This window comes from Lygodium microphyllum, chromosome 7 (genome assembly GCF_053477565.2).
Source record: "Lygodium microphyllum isolate KBCC chromosome 7, Lygodium_microphyllum_v1.1.10, whole genome shotgun sequence".
NCBI lineage: Eukaryota > Viridiplantae > Streptophyta > Polypodiopsida > Schizaeales > Lygodiaceae > Lygodium > Lygodium microphyllum.
In genome coordinates this window covers 103075942-103089121 of record NC_141141.1, presented here as the reverse complement: position 1 = coordinate 103089121, position 13180 = coordinate 103075942, and positions in this window count along the sequence as shown.

Here is a 13180-nt window from a genome sequence, read left to right as displayed (position 1 = left end):
ATTGTGATGTCGCATTTGAGTACTTCAAGGTGGTGGTCTTTGATGTCTAGGGACCTAATTGAACCTTGGTTCATGGGTCTTGGTTCTACTCACGGTGTGCATTGGCGTTGAGACTTGGCAAGTTGTGACAAGTCACCATCCCCCTTTTGAGACTTAGTTGTGGGTGTCTCTATTGGTGGCTTTGCAGTCTTTGATAGAGCTGTGCTACCCTTGAAAAAAGTCATCACTATGTGTACATTGCCAATGGCAAGGTGGATGCGCTACAACTCGTAATCAACATGATAGTGGGTATGTTTTTAAACATGTGTCCTAGCAGTGATTCCTTACCCACATCTTTTGCATTCAACAACACATAAAAGATTATGGGTATACTCTCAGACTCGATAGAGACTATGATGTTGTATTTTCCCAAAAGTACATGGGACTGAGCTTTGTGTTTGTGGGTTGTAGCTGTGGTCGGTCGATTTGGGTCCAATGCTCATGGGTCAGAATGTTATAGTCAACTCCTTCATTTATCAATGCATCAAACGAGGTCGTATTCTGAGTAGTGACCATTATATGCAAGTAGGCATGTGCTACAGCTTCTTCATCCTCATCTTCTACCTTTGTGAGGGTGGCAACTCTAACATTGATAAGGGGTCCAGCATCAAGGGTTCGTGGAGTGGATGAGTTATAGGATAGTACCTCTTGATGCGACTACTGTTGAAAAAACCTATGCCCTCACCTTCTAGGGTTTCTAGTTACACATTACCTGTTTGGCTGATGGAATGGACCCTAAAAGGTCCTAAGCCTCTAAACTTCATCTTTTGCTTAGGCCCCTTTACCGAATACAATAGTGCATTGTCACCTTGGTCAAGTCCCGCTGTTTGACATGCTTGTCAAACCAGCTTTTCCTTCGTGCCTTCTCGCAAATCAATACATCTGTTGCCAAAAGTCGAGTCTCGGATAAGCACTCCAACTCAACTAGATGATATGTCCATGCTTCCCTTCCTTCCCATCTCTCCTAGATTGTTGCCCTTAGACTAGGAATGAAGAATTCCATTTAGTAGAATAGCGTATGTACCATAGGTCGGTTGGAAAGGAGTCTATTCTATAATTGTTTTATAGGTTGTACGATAGGCCCATAGTGCTGCCATCTGTCAATTTATAGTCCATGTCGCTCGACGAGGCAGAGACAACCTTGGTCAACACGTTTACTAGAATTTTATTCGTGGATTCTACTTGACCATTTTCTTGAGGATAGTAGGGTGAGGACTTTTGATGTATGATCAGGAAGGTGGACAGGAGGTAGGCAATCACTTCATTGATGAAGTGCATGCCTTGGTCACTAACCAGCTTGATGGGATAGCTGAATCGTGAGATCACTTGTTCCCAAAGAAACTTGGTCGTGGTTCTAGCATCGTTCTTTCTAGTAGCTCGAGCTTCGTCCCACTTCGTAAGGTAATCCGTGGCAACTATGATATATCTAGTTTGTGAGTATTGTGATGCTATACTAATGGGCCCAATGAAGTCTATTCTCCATTTTTCAAATGGTTGTCTTGCAATAATAGGGGTCAACTCTGTTTTGTCCTTTTGAACATGTAGCTTGGTTCATTGGCACTCATCACAATGCTTCACAAATTTTGCTGCATCACGAAAAAGGGAGGGCCACCATACAGTTGAGATTGTAGTGCCTTGTGGGTTATCGTGTCTTCGTTGAAATGTCCTCCTACAATTCCACTGTGCGCCTCTATGAGCACATCATGCATCTCATGCTGCTCACACATGCATCTATGCAACAAGCCGTCTTGTCCTAGCCCATAGAGTTGACCAGTTATGAGTTGATATGGTGAGCCTTCTCAATGGGTCTCTCTGGTAGTTCGTGGTCCAGCACTTGGACTATGACATCTTCCCAGTACATGTTAAAAACATGGATCTAGGACATGGCAATGTGGAAGCTATGGAGGCTAGAAGAAGAAGACCAAACTCATGAAGACATGGACATAGACAAGACTAACTGTCACACAAGTGAATTAGGTTCCAAGATTGAGACTTGGACTCATAAACACAATCTTGTGTGTGGATTATGACATAGACACTTTATTGAAAAGAAAAGAGTACTTTCATATCATTAAAGAAAAGGAAGCAAGTACAATGCTTTATAGGAAAGTCTAGGTAGCACATCCTCCTACTGTGCTTATGGGATTCTTATCCTGAGCCCTCATTGCTCCTTCCAAAGAGACTAAAGTAGATGTGATTGCAAACATCTCAACACCCCTCCTCAATCACAACCAGAAGTACAAATCATATAGAGACTTTAGTGAAAGCAGCACCTGCAAAGTCTGGGCACACCATAGACATGGCAAAACACCAAAGGTTGTCGCAAAAATGGCTAAGTGTGGGTACCACAAACATGGTGGACATCCAGAGGTTGTAACAGGGGCCTCACAAAGTGTACAGAGGCTGTAGTACAAGGCTACATGAGGAGTTTACAAGTTTATGTCCGAAGCATTAGGGCTAGGCAATACAAGGCTAAAAAATCTATTCGAATAGAAGGATTGATGAGGTTTTTGGTGGTCTTCTTCTTCTTCTTTTGCTCCATCTTCTTCTTCTTCTTTTGCTCCATGTTCTTCTTCTTCTTTAACAGCAACTAGATAGGCCTTTTGGGACCTCTTTCTGGCATGGCAGAACTTCTCGATGTGTCTGGTCCTTCTTGCCTTTGTACCTGTTGCCAATATATAATGCTTGTTCATCTCTAGAGGTGCTTGGTTCTTCCTTAGTTTTTAGCTTCTTTTCCTCCTCTATAGTGATGCCTAGATATCAACAAGCTCAAGGTTTGGCATATTGATTAGAGTTGTTGAAACTTTATTATATTCAAGAGGTAAACTTTTGAGCAGAACACCAATGCAAACATCTTCTTCCATTTTAATATGTTGATTCTTGCAAGCTGGGTTGGAAGTCCTTTCATGTAATTTAGATGTGTGGCAAGTGATATGCTGGACTTCATTTCAAGCCTGAAAATTTCAATCAAGAGACATACTTTGATGACTTAGATTGTGCACCAAACAGAGTGTCAAGTCTCTTCCAAGTATCCTGTGAAGTATCACAGTTATCCACATGGCATGAGCCTTATCATCATTCTTTTGCCAAGTGACTACAAGGTCTGCATCACAAGGCTTCTTCTATTTGCCACTGGTGATGGCCCAAAGACCCTTCTTCATTAGGATGAGCTTAATGCGGGTCCTGCCAGGTGTGAAACCCGACCCCTTTGAAGCGAGCTATTGGAGAGTCTTTTCCCATGTTGGATTTGCAGGTACAATAGCAAATCAACTCCATAATTCTCTGATTTTATCAATGGAAGGGCAGATTACATTGTGTCAAGAGACACAAGTAATGGCAGTGTGAAAACTCATTATGTAAAGACTATATCTGAGTTGATGTCAAACTTGAATCTTCTTAGTTCGGGGTCATCGATCCTTCTTCGATCTTTCCAGGTCCTTCCTCTCCTTGATTTGATGTTGGGACAGTAGATCAAAGTGGCAATGGTTTGCTCCAAGTGGCAAGAGAGAGAAAATGATGAGATTTTTAAGCCTAGGTGAAAATGGCTATGGAGACACAATTAGGGTTTCAGAGAGCAGCCTAGTTTTTTGCTTAGTATGCATTGTTTACTCAACCATTTCAAGAAATTTTTATGTGATAATGAAGCTTGATTAATGGGCTTCAAAAACCCTATGTAGTTGGGCAAGATCGCGGGACGTTGACTGGTGTACGAATCAAACTGTGCCATTTTTTGTTTGTGACCATGTATTTCCACAATACCAGCCTATAGAGTGATCAATGTCTTTCATTTTTGTGATGGGAAGATGCATTTGAGTTGAGGAATGATCCTCTAGAAGAAAGCAAGAGGAGATATGCTTTGTATTGAGAGATCTAGAGACTCCAAGCAGGGTATGTCCTGGAGGTCACAATTGCAAGCTATGGTAGTGCCTGAGAATTTTGACAATGCTGAGCCTATGGTTGCTTGATGTCAGTGATTGAGGTGACAACAAGAAGCTCTGGAAGTAGGGGAACATTTTCTAGAAGGAAGCTCTAGGAGATTTGACCTATGAAGTGAGATATAAGAGCTTCAAGCTGACATGGTGCAGCTGGCTATGGCTACCATGGAAGCTCAAGTGAATGTAGAGTTGAGAGATGAAGTCATGGGTTGGAACTGAGCTGATCACAGTTGAAAAGGGACTGAGAGAGAGTAGAGAAGAGCTAAGCCAAGCTAATCCATGCCCAACTGGGCTCTAATACCATGTTAAAAACATGGATCTAGGACATGGCAATGCGGAAGCTATGGAGGTTGGAAGACAAAGACCAAACTCATGAAGACATGGACACAAACAAGACTAACTGTCACACAAGTGAATTAGGTTCCAAGATTGATGCTTGGGCTCATAAACACAATCTTGTGTGTGGATTATGACATAGACACTTTACTGAAAAGAAAATAATACTTTCATATCATTAAAGAAAATGAAGCAAGTACAATGCTTTATAGGAAAGTATAGGTAGCACATCCACCTACTGTGCTTATGGGATTCTTGTCTTGAGCCCTCACTGCTCCTTCCAAAGAGACTGAAGTAGGTGTGATAGCAAACATCTCAATAGTACAGCATTAAATCGGCTCTAAATAAATCTCCCTTGCTAGACAAGTTAAAGAGATGTGCATTCGGCAAGTCGTCCATTATACCTTGTCCAGAAGTTTCTCCAATGGGTATGCAGGACATGTGATCAGCCATATAGTGTTGTTTCCCTTTGCGTACCACCACTAAGAAGTCAAATTCAAGAACTAGAAGCATATGTGCCCTATAATGCATGGTTTATTCACAAGATAGAGCGATGCTTGATGATCAATAAAGAAAGTGAAGGGCATGACGAGATAATGCTTGAATTTCTTCACAGCAAATACCATGGCTAGTCTTTTCCTTTTCATGGTGGAATAGTTCATCTCTGTATCCATGACTTGTCAACTAGCAAAGCTCACAGGATAATCTAAGTTGTGTTCATCATGTTGGTACAACACCACCCACATGGCAAACTTTAAAGCATCAATATGCACATGGAAGGTTATGGTCTAGTCTAGGGCTCTTAAGATATGTGCTATTGTTAGAGCCTTTTTCAACTCCTTGTATGCGCTCTAGCATTCTTTGGTCCACACGAATACTATGAGTAGTTTGTAAAGAGGTCTAGCAATCGGTGCATACTTTAGCACAAACCACCTATAGTATCCTATATGGCCCAAAAAGCACTAAACTCCCCTATAATCAATTGGGGGTGGAAGGTTAACAATTACCCTGACTTTTAGAAAGTTCGTGGCAATATCGTTCTTCGACACCGCATGCCCTAGAATGTAGCCATGCTTTAGCCAAAACTGGCACTTAAGGGGGTTCAATGAGAGATGATATAATTGGCATCATTCAAAGATAGTGTGGAGCTTATCTAGGTGTTCCTATTGGCTAGAATGGAGCCAGAGATCATCTACAAATACTTCTAGCTCATGCCTAAGCATGTCTTTGAAAATGGCACACATGAGTCATTGAAACGTGGCTGGTGTATTAGTCAGCCCAAAGGGCATGACTACATAGGCAAAGAGACCCCACTCATCAGTAGCGAATGCAGTCTTATGCCTATCATCAGGATGCTCTTGCACCTGGTTGTATCCTGAGAAGCCATCCAGAAAACTGTAGGCTTCTTTACCTGCCACTCTTTCTAGCATGTGCTTTGTGTACGGTAGTGGATAATTCTCTCTTCATGGCAGCATTAACCTTCTTATAGTTAACACACACACTCTAATCTTTCCATTCTTTTTCATAACGATGACAATGGGTGAAACCCAATTCGTGTGCTCAATTTCATAGATGAACCCAACTTGCATTAGCTTGTTTATTTCCCCCTTCATAGCAAGTGCATGTTTGGGATTCATAGGATATGGTCTCTATTTGATTGCGTTACATCTGGCATCATAGGGATGTTATGAGTCACTACACTCGGATCTACCCCTTTTAGTTCATCGAGGGACCAAGCAAATATGTATATGTACTCTCTTAAGAGAGCAATGAGACTTGTTTCCTCCTCCTTGGTCAAGTCATCGGCTATAAAGACAGGTCGGGGTGCCTCCCCTTCCTTGGCTAGATCAACTTCCTTGTGACAGATGATTTTTGATGCCAAGAAGTGCTTAAAAATAGCCAAAAATTAAGAATGTCCAGGGAAAAATAGACTTCGTTGAAGGCGACAGTGGCAATCAGTACGATTTTAAGCGGTAATGCCCCAAAAATGCTTAAAAGAGCCACTGGACGGAGATCGAAGAATTTTCATAATTTTTTGGTGTGTGAGATGAGATCCTGGGAGCTGCCCAACAGTGGAGGACTTCAAGACGAACGCCCAGGATTTTTCAGATCCTGAATCGAACAACGGACAAGGAAGAGGGAGTGCCCGGGAGGCCAAGCCCGAAAAGTCAAGTGGGAATAGCCTTTAGAAAGGCCAAAGGTTGTGACCTTTGGGGGCCCCCCTAAAATTTTCGTGAGAATGGGGGGTGGGGGTGGGGGGAGGGGGGGATTGCTACCCTACGTCAGGGATGGAGGCGCCTGAAAGCAATCCCCCCAACTGATCTCGTGTTTGTTCTTCCTATCTTCTCTCTCCATCATCGATTTCCACCCATCAATTGGCTGCCTGGTTGTGGAGATCAAAAACCTATCTTTCTCTCTCCTCCCTCTCTCTCCTGCATAGAGGCAATTCATGTGCAAGAAATCAAGAAGAAGAGGGGCTGAAGAATGCTTCTCCGGCTGTGATCAGATTGCTTCAAGATGAAGAGGAGGCTGAGAAAAGAGGTTTAGCACTAAAGAATGGTTGCTGGTCTCTGTGGGCTGCCCAGAATATTTATTAAAAAACCCGCAACACGCAAGACACACAGTATGCTCCAATTTTATAAAGAAATTTACTTGTTTTTGTTGTTTCATGGTCCAAATGTTGTTCATATGTGATGAATTTTTGTTTGAACCTTGTTTGCATCATGTTTGAGGGATGTAACTATAGAAATGTAGAACCCGTAATGATTTAGAGCCGTTATTAATTTTTTAAAACCCGTAAAATGACATTTTTAATAGAAATTAGTGGTTTTTTTCGATTTTGAGTTGGGAAAAAGGAGTAAAAATGGGATAAACTCAAAGAAAATGTTAAGTTTCAATCAAAATAATAAGCCAATACAAATAAATCAAAAAATACCTATTTTTCATGAATAATAAATAGCAAAAATAGAGAAAATTGGAATTTTTGCGCTCAAAAAATGGAAAAATAAGGTTTATGTGCATGAATGTTTGGTGAGGTTAAAGTACGAGGTTAAGCCTCAGTTTGGCCTTGTCCTTTGTGTTATAGTACGTGTTTATTGTTTTTTACATACAAAAATGACACAAAACAACCATTTACACCTATGCAATGCAGCAACACCTAAACGGTGAGGGGGGGAGGAAGTTTCTGTGATGATCTAATTGCTAAAAAGATAGAAATTTTGATTTCCCTCTTTGTGCATAGCATTTAGGGATCGTTCCATGATTAAATATAGGCGACTAGTAGCACAGAGGAAGTTCCGGTGCTAGTCCCTAAAGCAGCGCAGCACATAACGCTTAGTTAAAATTCATGAAAGGGTTGTTTTCCACACCTCACATGGCTGGTTTTTTTAATATAAAATGTTTGTGCACAATTATCATACACCTTGCATCAAGCATGCCACGTAGTATCTCCTGGAATGCATTGCAATTGATTGATAAACTTTGACCAACGTTGAGAGGACAAGAAACCCGAGCCGTAGGTTTAGACGGGCGCTTCTATTGGGGAAAGTCTTGTGAGGCAAATCAAAATCTCATGGAACGCTGAATTATGAAAGAGTGGAGTTTGTGCGAATGTTATATGTGTTAGCGACGCATCTTGGGGCTAATCCCCGAGGTGTAGGAGAGTCGTAGTGGAGCCGCAGCAATCAGTCGAGAGATGCTTCCCTATGTGTGTATTACAAGGCCTTATGCATATATGTTATGGGATCTCCCTCTGAGGAGAAGGGAAGATGAACATTGGACTACATATTAGATACAAACGCAAAATCGTCATAAGCATTTAGTGCAAAGTGAGTTTTAGACGCTCCTGGCCCGCGAGGCCGTGTGGTGGGGTTGTCTGTCGTATGCATGAGGTCCGGCTAGTGCCATAGCCAGTGCCAGCCCATTTTAGGTCCCATCAGTGGTCCGTCTGCCGGGAGTTGCCAATAAGTGGTGGTTCTTGAATCTAGGGCTTTTAGGGACCAAATAGTTGGTTTATGTCCTCTGACAAGGACCGTCAAGTCGAAGTACAAAATGCAGAATGTGCTGAGAGAGCTAGACGGTGGTTGGAGATTGTAAGACACTATTCTCTTCAAGGGAGCAGCCCGTTACACATAAGTGACAATGGTTCTAGTAACCTAGGTGTTACGAGTAGCTCTTCGAGTGCAAGTGGAAGTCTTGGTACTTCCCTATTTCCAATTAATCAACCCACAATAAGTGGGGGTGTAGTGTTGCCTACACAAACTCTTGTTGTCAATCTGGTTGTAGCCATGGCACAACCTATTGCAATTCCAGCAGGTGCACCGGATTTACCGGCATTAGGAGCACCGTTGCCCATTTTCCATGGATTAGTAGAAGAAGATGGACAACTCCACATTAAGGAGTTTCAAATGCTCATGTTCAACTATCGAATCCAAGATGAAGGACACCTAATGATGTTCTTCAACATGACGTTAAAAGGAAGAGCAGCAGTGTGGTATCACGGTCTAGAATCCGGAACCATAGCTAGCAGTGCCCAATTCTTTACGGCTTTTCGTAGGGAGTTTACCCCTGAGAAGGTTGGGCAATATTGGTTGCATGTTCTGAATGTAACATGCCAAGAGCCAAATGAGAATGTCCAAGTATATGCCAAGAAACTAAAGCAAGTTCTTCACAAACTTAATGCTTATATTCCCATTCCAGCAACACAGTTGCAATATTTTCTACATGGATTAGATTTTAATATCCAGGTGCAACTGAATAGTGTTGCTTTGGCTGATATTGACACTACAATTACCCAAGCAGAAGGAGTAGAGTCGCGCTTGCAAGCGGCTTATGCAGCAAGGATAAATTGGAATGGTAATAATTTGGCCTTGACCAATGGGAGTCAAGGGGATCCCATGTTAAATACGAGTGGCAAAGGGAATATTGTGTCAAATTTGCCTATGTTACCAATCCCTCCTAGCATGACTATGCCTATGGCTAGTCAGGTGGCCTCACTAAATAGTGGTGGAAACCAAACAATGAATCCTAATGTTGTCCTAGTTGGTCAGCAGCCGATTCCTAATCAAGTGGTTAGGCCCATGGAACGACAAACTGATGATCGCGGCTATGAGTCGAGTGCTTCTAATGTCCTTGGTGAAGTTAAGGATATGATGAAGCACTCTACCAATATGATCTTTGAACAATATCGACAAATAGTTGTGGATGTTAATTTTCTTAAGAAGCAACAGAATGCCCTTGAGATTCAGCTGTAAGTGGTGTGGGGGCAACATTTTCCTAGGAATTGCCCGAATGTCAAATGTGATATTTGCGGGAAGTCTAGCCACTTAGCCGCTACCTGTTGGAGTAAGATCAGTTCTCTCCAACAAGGGAGTAAACAACCAGGTCCAGTTAACCATCGTGCACAAGGGAATAATCTCTAGCAAGACGATGAACCAAGGAAAATACTGCAAAGAGGAAGGGCTGTTGTAGAGGAGTTACCTCAAGGCAGTGGAGTCAGCCTTATTGAGGCTGTAGGTGTCAATGATGTTGAAACTTCTAATCTACGAGCCGTAACAAGAGGTCAAAAGATTAAAGAGGGGGACAAAGGAATTGTAAAACCTGTCGAGGGAAGCCCTAAGCAAGATGTTAGGGAAAAGCGAGTCCTGAATCCTGATATGGAAGGTGGACTGTTAAGACCTGTTGGTAGTAAAGTCAATCCTGAGGAGGATAAAGGATTGCCAATAAAGAAGGTAAAGGCTAAAAAAGAGGCACCAAAGCCGATGGAAAGACCAAAGGAGAGAATGGTTTAGCGTGAGAAGAGAAATTTGGCTAATTACCACGACTTTGACCTAGCAAGTTCCCTTTGCAAAGTCAAACCAGACATGAATCTCCTGCAATTGATTAAACTTTCTCCAGGAGTACACAAGGAATTCAAGAAAATCCTGCATATAGGGTATATAGTAGAACCTTTGGGCATAGCTAGAGTGGGGAAAGATTGGTTCGATCATGCTGAAAAGCATTGCCCTAGGGTTCTAGCATATGTGGATGGAATATTAGTGGAGCATGCTATCATGGACATTGGATCCTCCGTCAATATCATAAGTTCAGACTTGATGGAGAGGCTAGGTCTAGAGATCCAAAAAGACGGCTACACACTTCTTAGGATGGCTGATGATAGTCTAAGACAACCAGAAGGTTGCATTACTAAGTTCCACGTGATAGTTGCGAGCGTGGAATGCTATCTGGACTTTAGGGTGATAAGGTTTGTAGGATGTCCTAGCTATCGAGTTTTGCTAGGCAGGCCATGGATTCTACGGACAGACTGTTAAGTCGATATACCCACCGGTCGAGTGATTCTGGGTCAAGGTGCCCATCGTGTAATAGTGGATGCTTACCTTGAGTCTCCTCAGAGTGAGAGAGCTCCACTATCCTCCACTGAACTAGAAACAGTAGATGATCCATCTAGTAGTGAGACGTCATCGAGCGATGGATCTAAGGAAGGGTCCATTACAGAGGATATTTATCAAATAACCTTGAATGAGCCGATAGAGCCTCATGATCGAATAAGAGACGCGGACATTATTGAGCTGGACCTTGGTACGCTAAATGATTCGCGGCCAATTAAATTAGGGTCCATGCTCGGAAGAAAGAGAGGATTATGTGTCCTTAATTTGAGAGTTCCGCGATATCTTTGCTTGGACGAACTTCGGGGTATTCCTCCCAGTCTAGCTATGCATACTATTCCTGTAAAGGAAGGTACCCGCCCTATACGTCAAAAAGTAAGGCGTATGCCTTTTGAATTAAGGGACGAGTTGTAGGAGGAACTACAAAAGTTGCGTAAAGCAGGTTTGATCTTCCCTGTTCAGCATACAGAATGGTGCTCACCAATTGTGGTCAGGAAGAAGAAAAATAATCAAATCCATCTTTGTATAGATTTTAGAGAGTTGAATAAGCAGATTGTTAAAGATTACTACCCGTTGCCATTTATTGACCAAATTTTGGATCAACTAGTGGGTAGGAAAATCTATTCGTTCATGGACTACTTTGCAGGGTATAACCAAATGGCAATTGCTGATCACGACAAGCTAAAAACGACATTTATTACAGTCTTCGGTACCTTTGCGTACCATGTGATGGCATTTGAGTTGTGTAATGCACCTGGTTCGTGGCAAAGAACAGCCGATAAGACCTTTGGTAACATCTTCCCAGAGGAGCTGAAAGTATTCATTGATGATCTCGGGGCAGCCACCGTAAGGGATAGACAGTTGATTATTTGCGGAAGTGTTTTGAGCGTCGTAGATAATTTTGCATAGCTCTTAACCCACGGAAGTGCATTTTCAGAGTCCCTTATGGGTTCTTGTTAGGCCATGTGGTTAGTTCCATAGGGATTGCAATTGATCCTAAAAAGATCAAGGTCATAGTCACCATGAGTCCGCCACGTACTCCAAAGGAAGTGCATAGCTTTCTATCATCAGTAGGGTATTATCAGAGGTTTATCAATGCCTTGGCAGAAAGAACGCTGTCACTAACAAACCTATTGTCCTTTAATTGTCAGTTTACATGGAGTGACGCTTGCAAAGTGTCTTTTGATGATGTGAAGCAGGAGCTTGTCAAATCACCTGTTTTAAAAGCACCAAAAAGGGGCGAAATGTTCTATATATTTTCAGCAGCAACCATGTATAGTATCAGCTATTGTTTAGCTCAAATTTGGGAGGAAAAGTGGTACCATCTGATAGCTTTTGCTAGTCAAAAGTTGGGCATATCGGCAATTAACTACACCTATATGGAGAAGTTGTGCCTTGCGATGGATTTGCGACCAAAAAGTTCAGGCACTACATTCTTTATGAGAGGGTGGTTTTTTATAGGAAGAGACGGAAGGGCTTCAATTGTTGTTGAATAAGTTACAGCCGCCTGACCGTTTAGCAAAGTGGTTAACCACTTTGCAGGAATTTGATTATGAGATTAAGAGCAAGCCACCGAAGCTTCAGGGCATTGTAGAGTGTCTTGTCGATTTCGGAGAGCTAAAAGAGGTCTTCGCTGAAGGAAGTGACATGGAGACTTTGTTCAAGATTGATACGGCATATATTCCCTCCTGGTATGCTGCTATAACGCATTGTCTTTCTACGGGAGAGACTGGAGCTACTTTATCAAAATTGGAGAAGAGGAAAATTAAACAGCAGGCATTAAAATTTGCCTTGATCATAGGAACATTGTATCGGTAGGGTGTTGATGATATTTATCACCGATGTGTGATGCCTGACGAGGTTCCCTTTATTTTGGAAGAGTGCCATGACTTCGCTTGTGGAGGGCACTTTGCTGGGCGATTAACCGCACAAAAAGCTTTAAGAGCTGGATATTGGTGGACGTCCATCTTCCAAGATTCCTTTGAGTACGTTAAGAGATGTGATACATGTCAAAGACATGACAGTCGAGAGAATACGAAGCATCCACTTACACCTATCATGGCTACGCTTCCATTTGAGAAGTAGAGCATTGACTCTGTGGGTCCTATTACCCCATCATCTACTACTCAGAAGAGTACATTATAGTAGCAACTGATTACTTTACAAAATGGTCAAAAGCACCGGCGACGAGGTAGGACAATGCAAAAGAGACTGCTAGTTTCCTACTTGAGCAAATCATCTGCCGATTTGGTCTACCAAAAGAAATAGTATCGGACTATGGAACTCACTTTTTAAATAAAGTGACTAAAAGCATAACTGAAGCATGGAAAATCAAGCATAACAAGACGACCCCTTATAATCTGCAGCAAATGGACAAGTCGAAAGTATCAATAAGCACCTTGTGGGTATCTTATCCAAGATAGTCTCCGAAAAGAAGCGAGACTGGGATACAAAATTATATGTGGCAGTTTGGGCGTATAATATGAC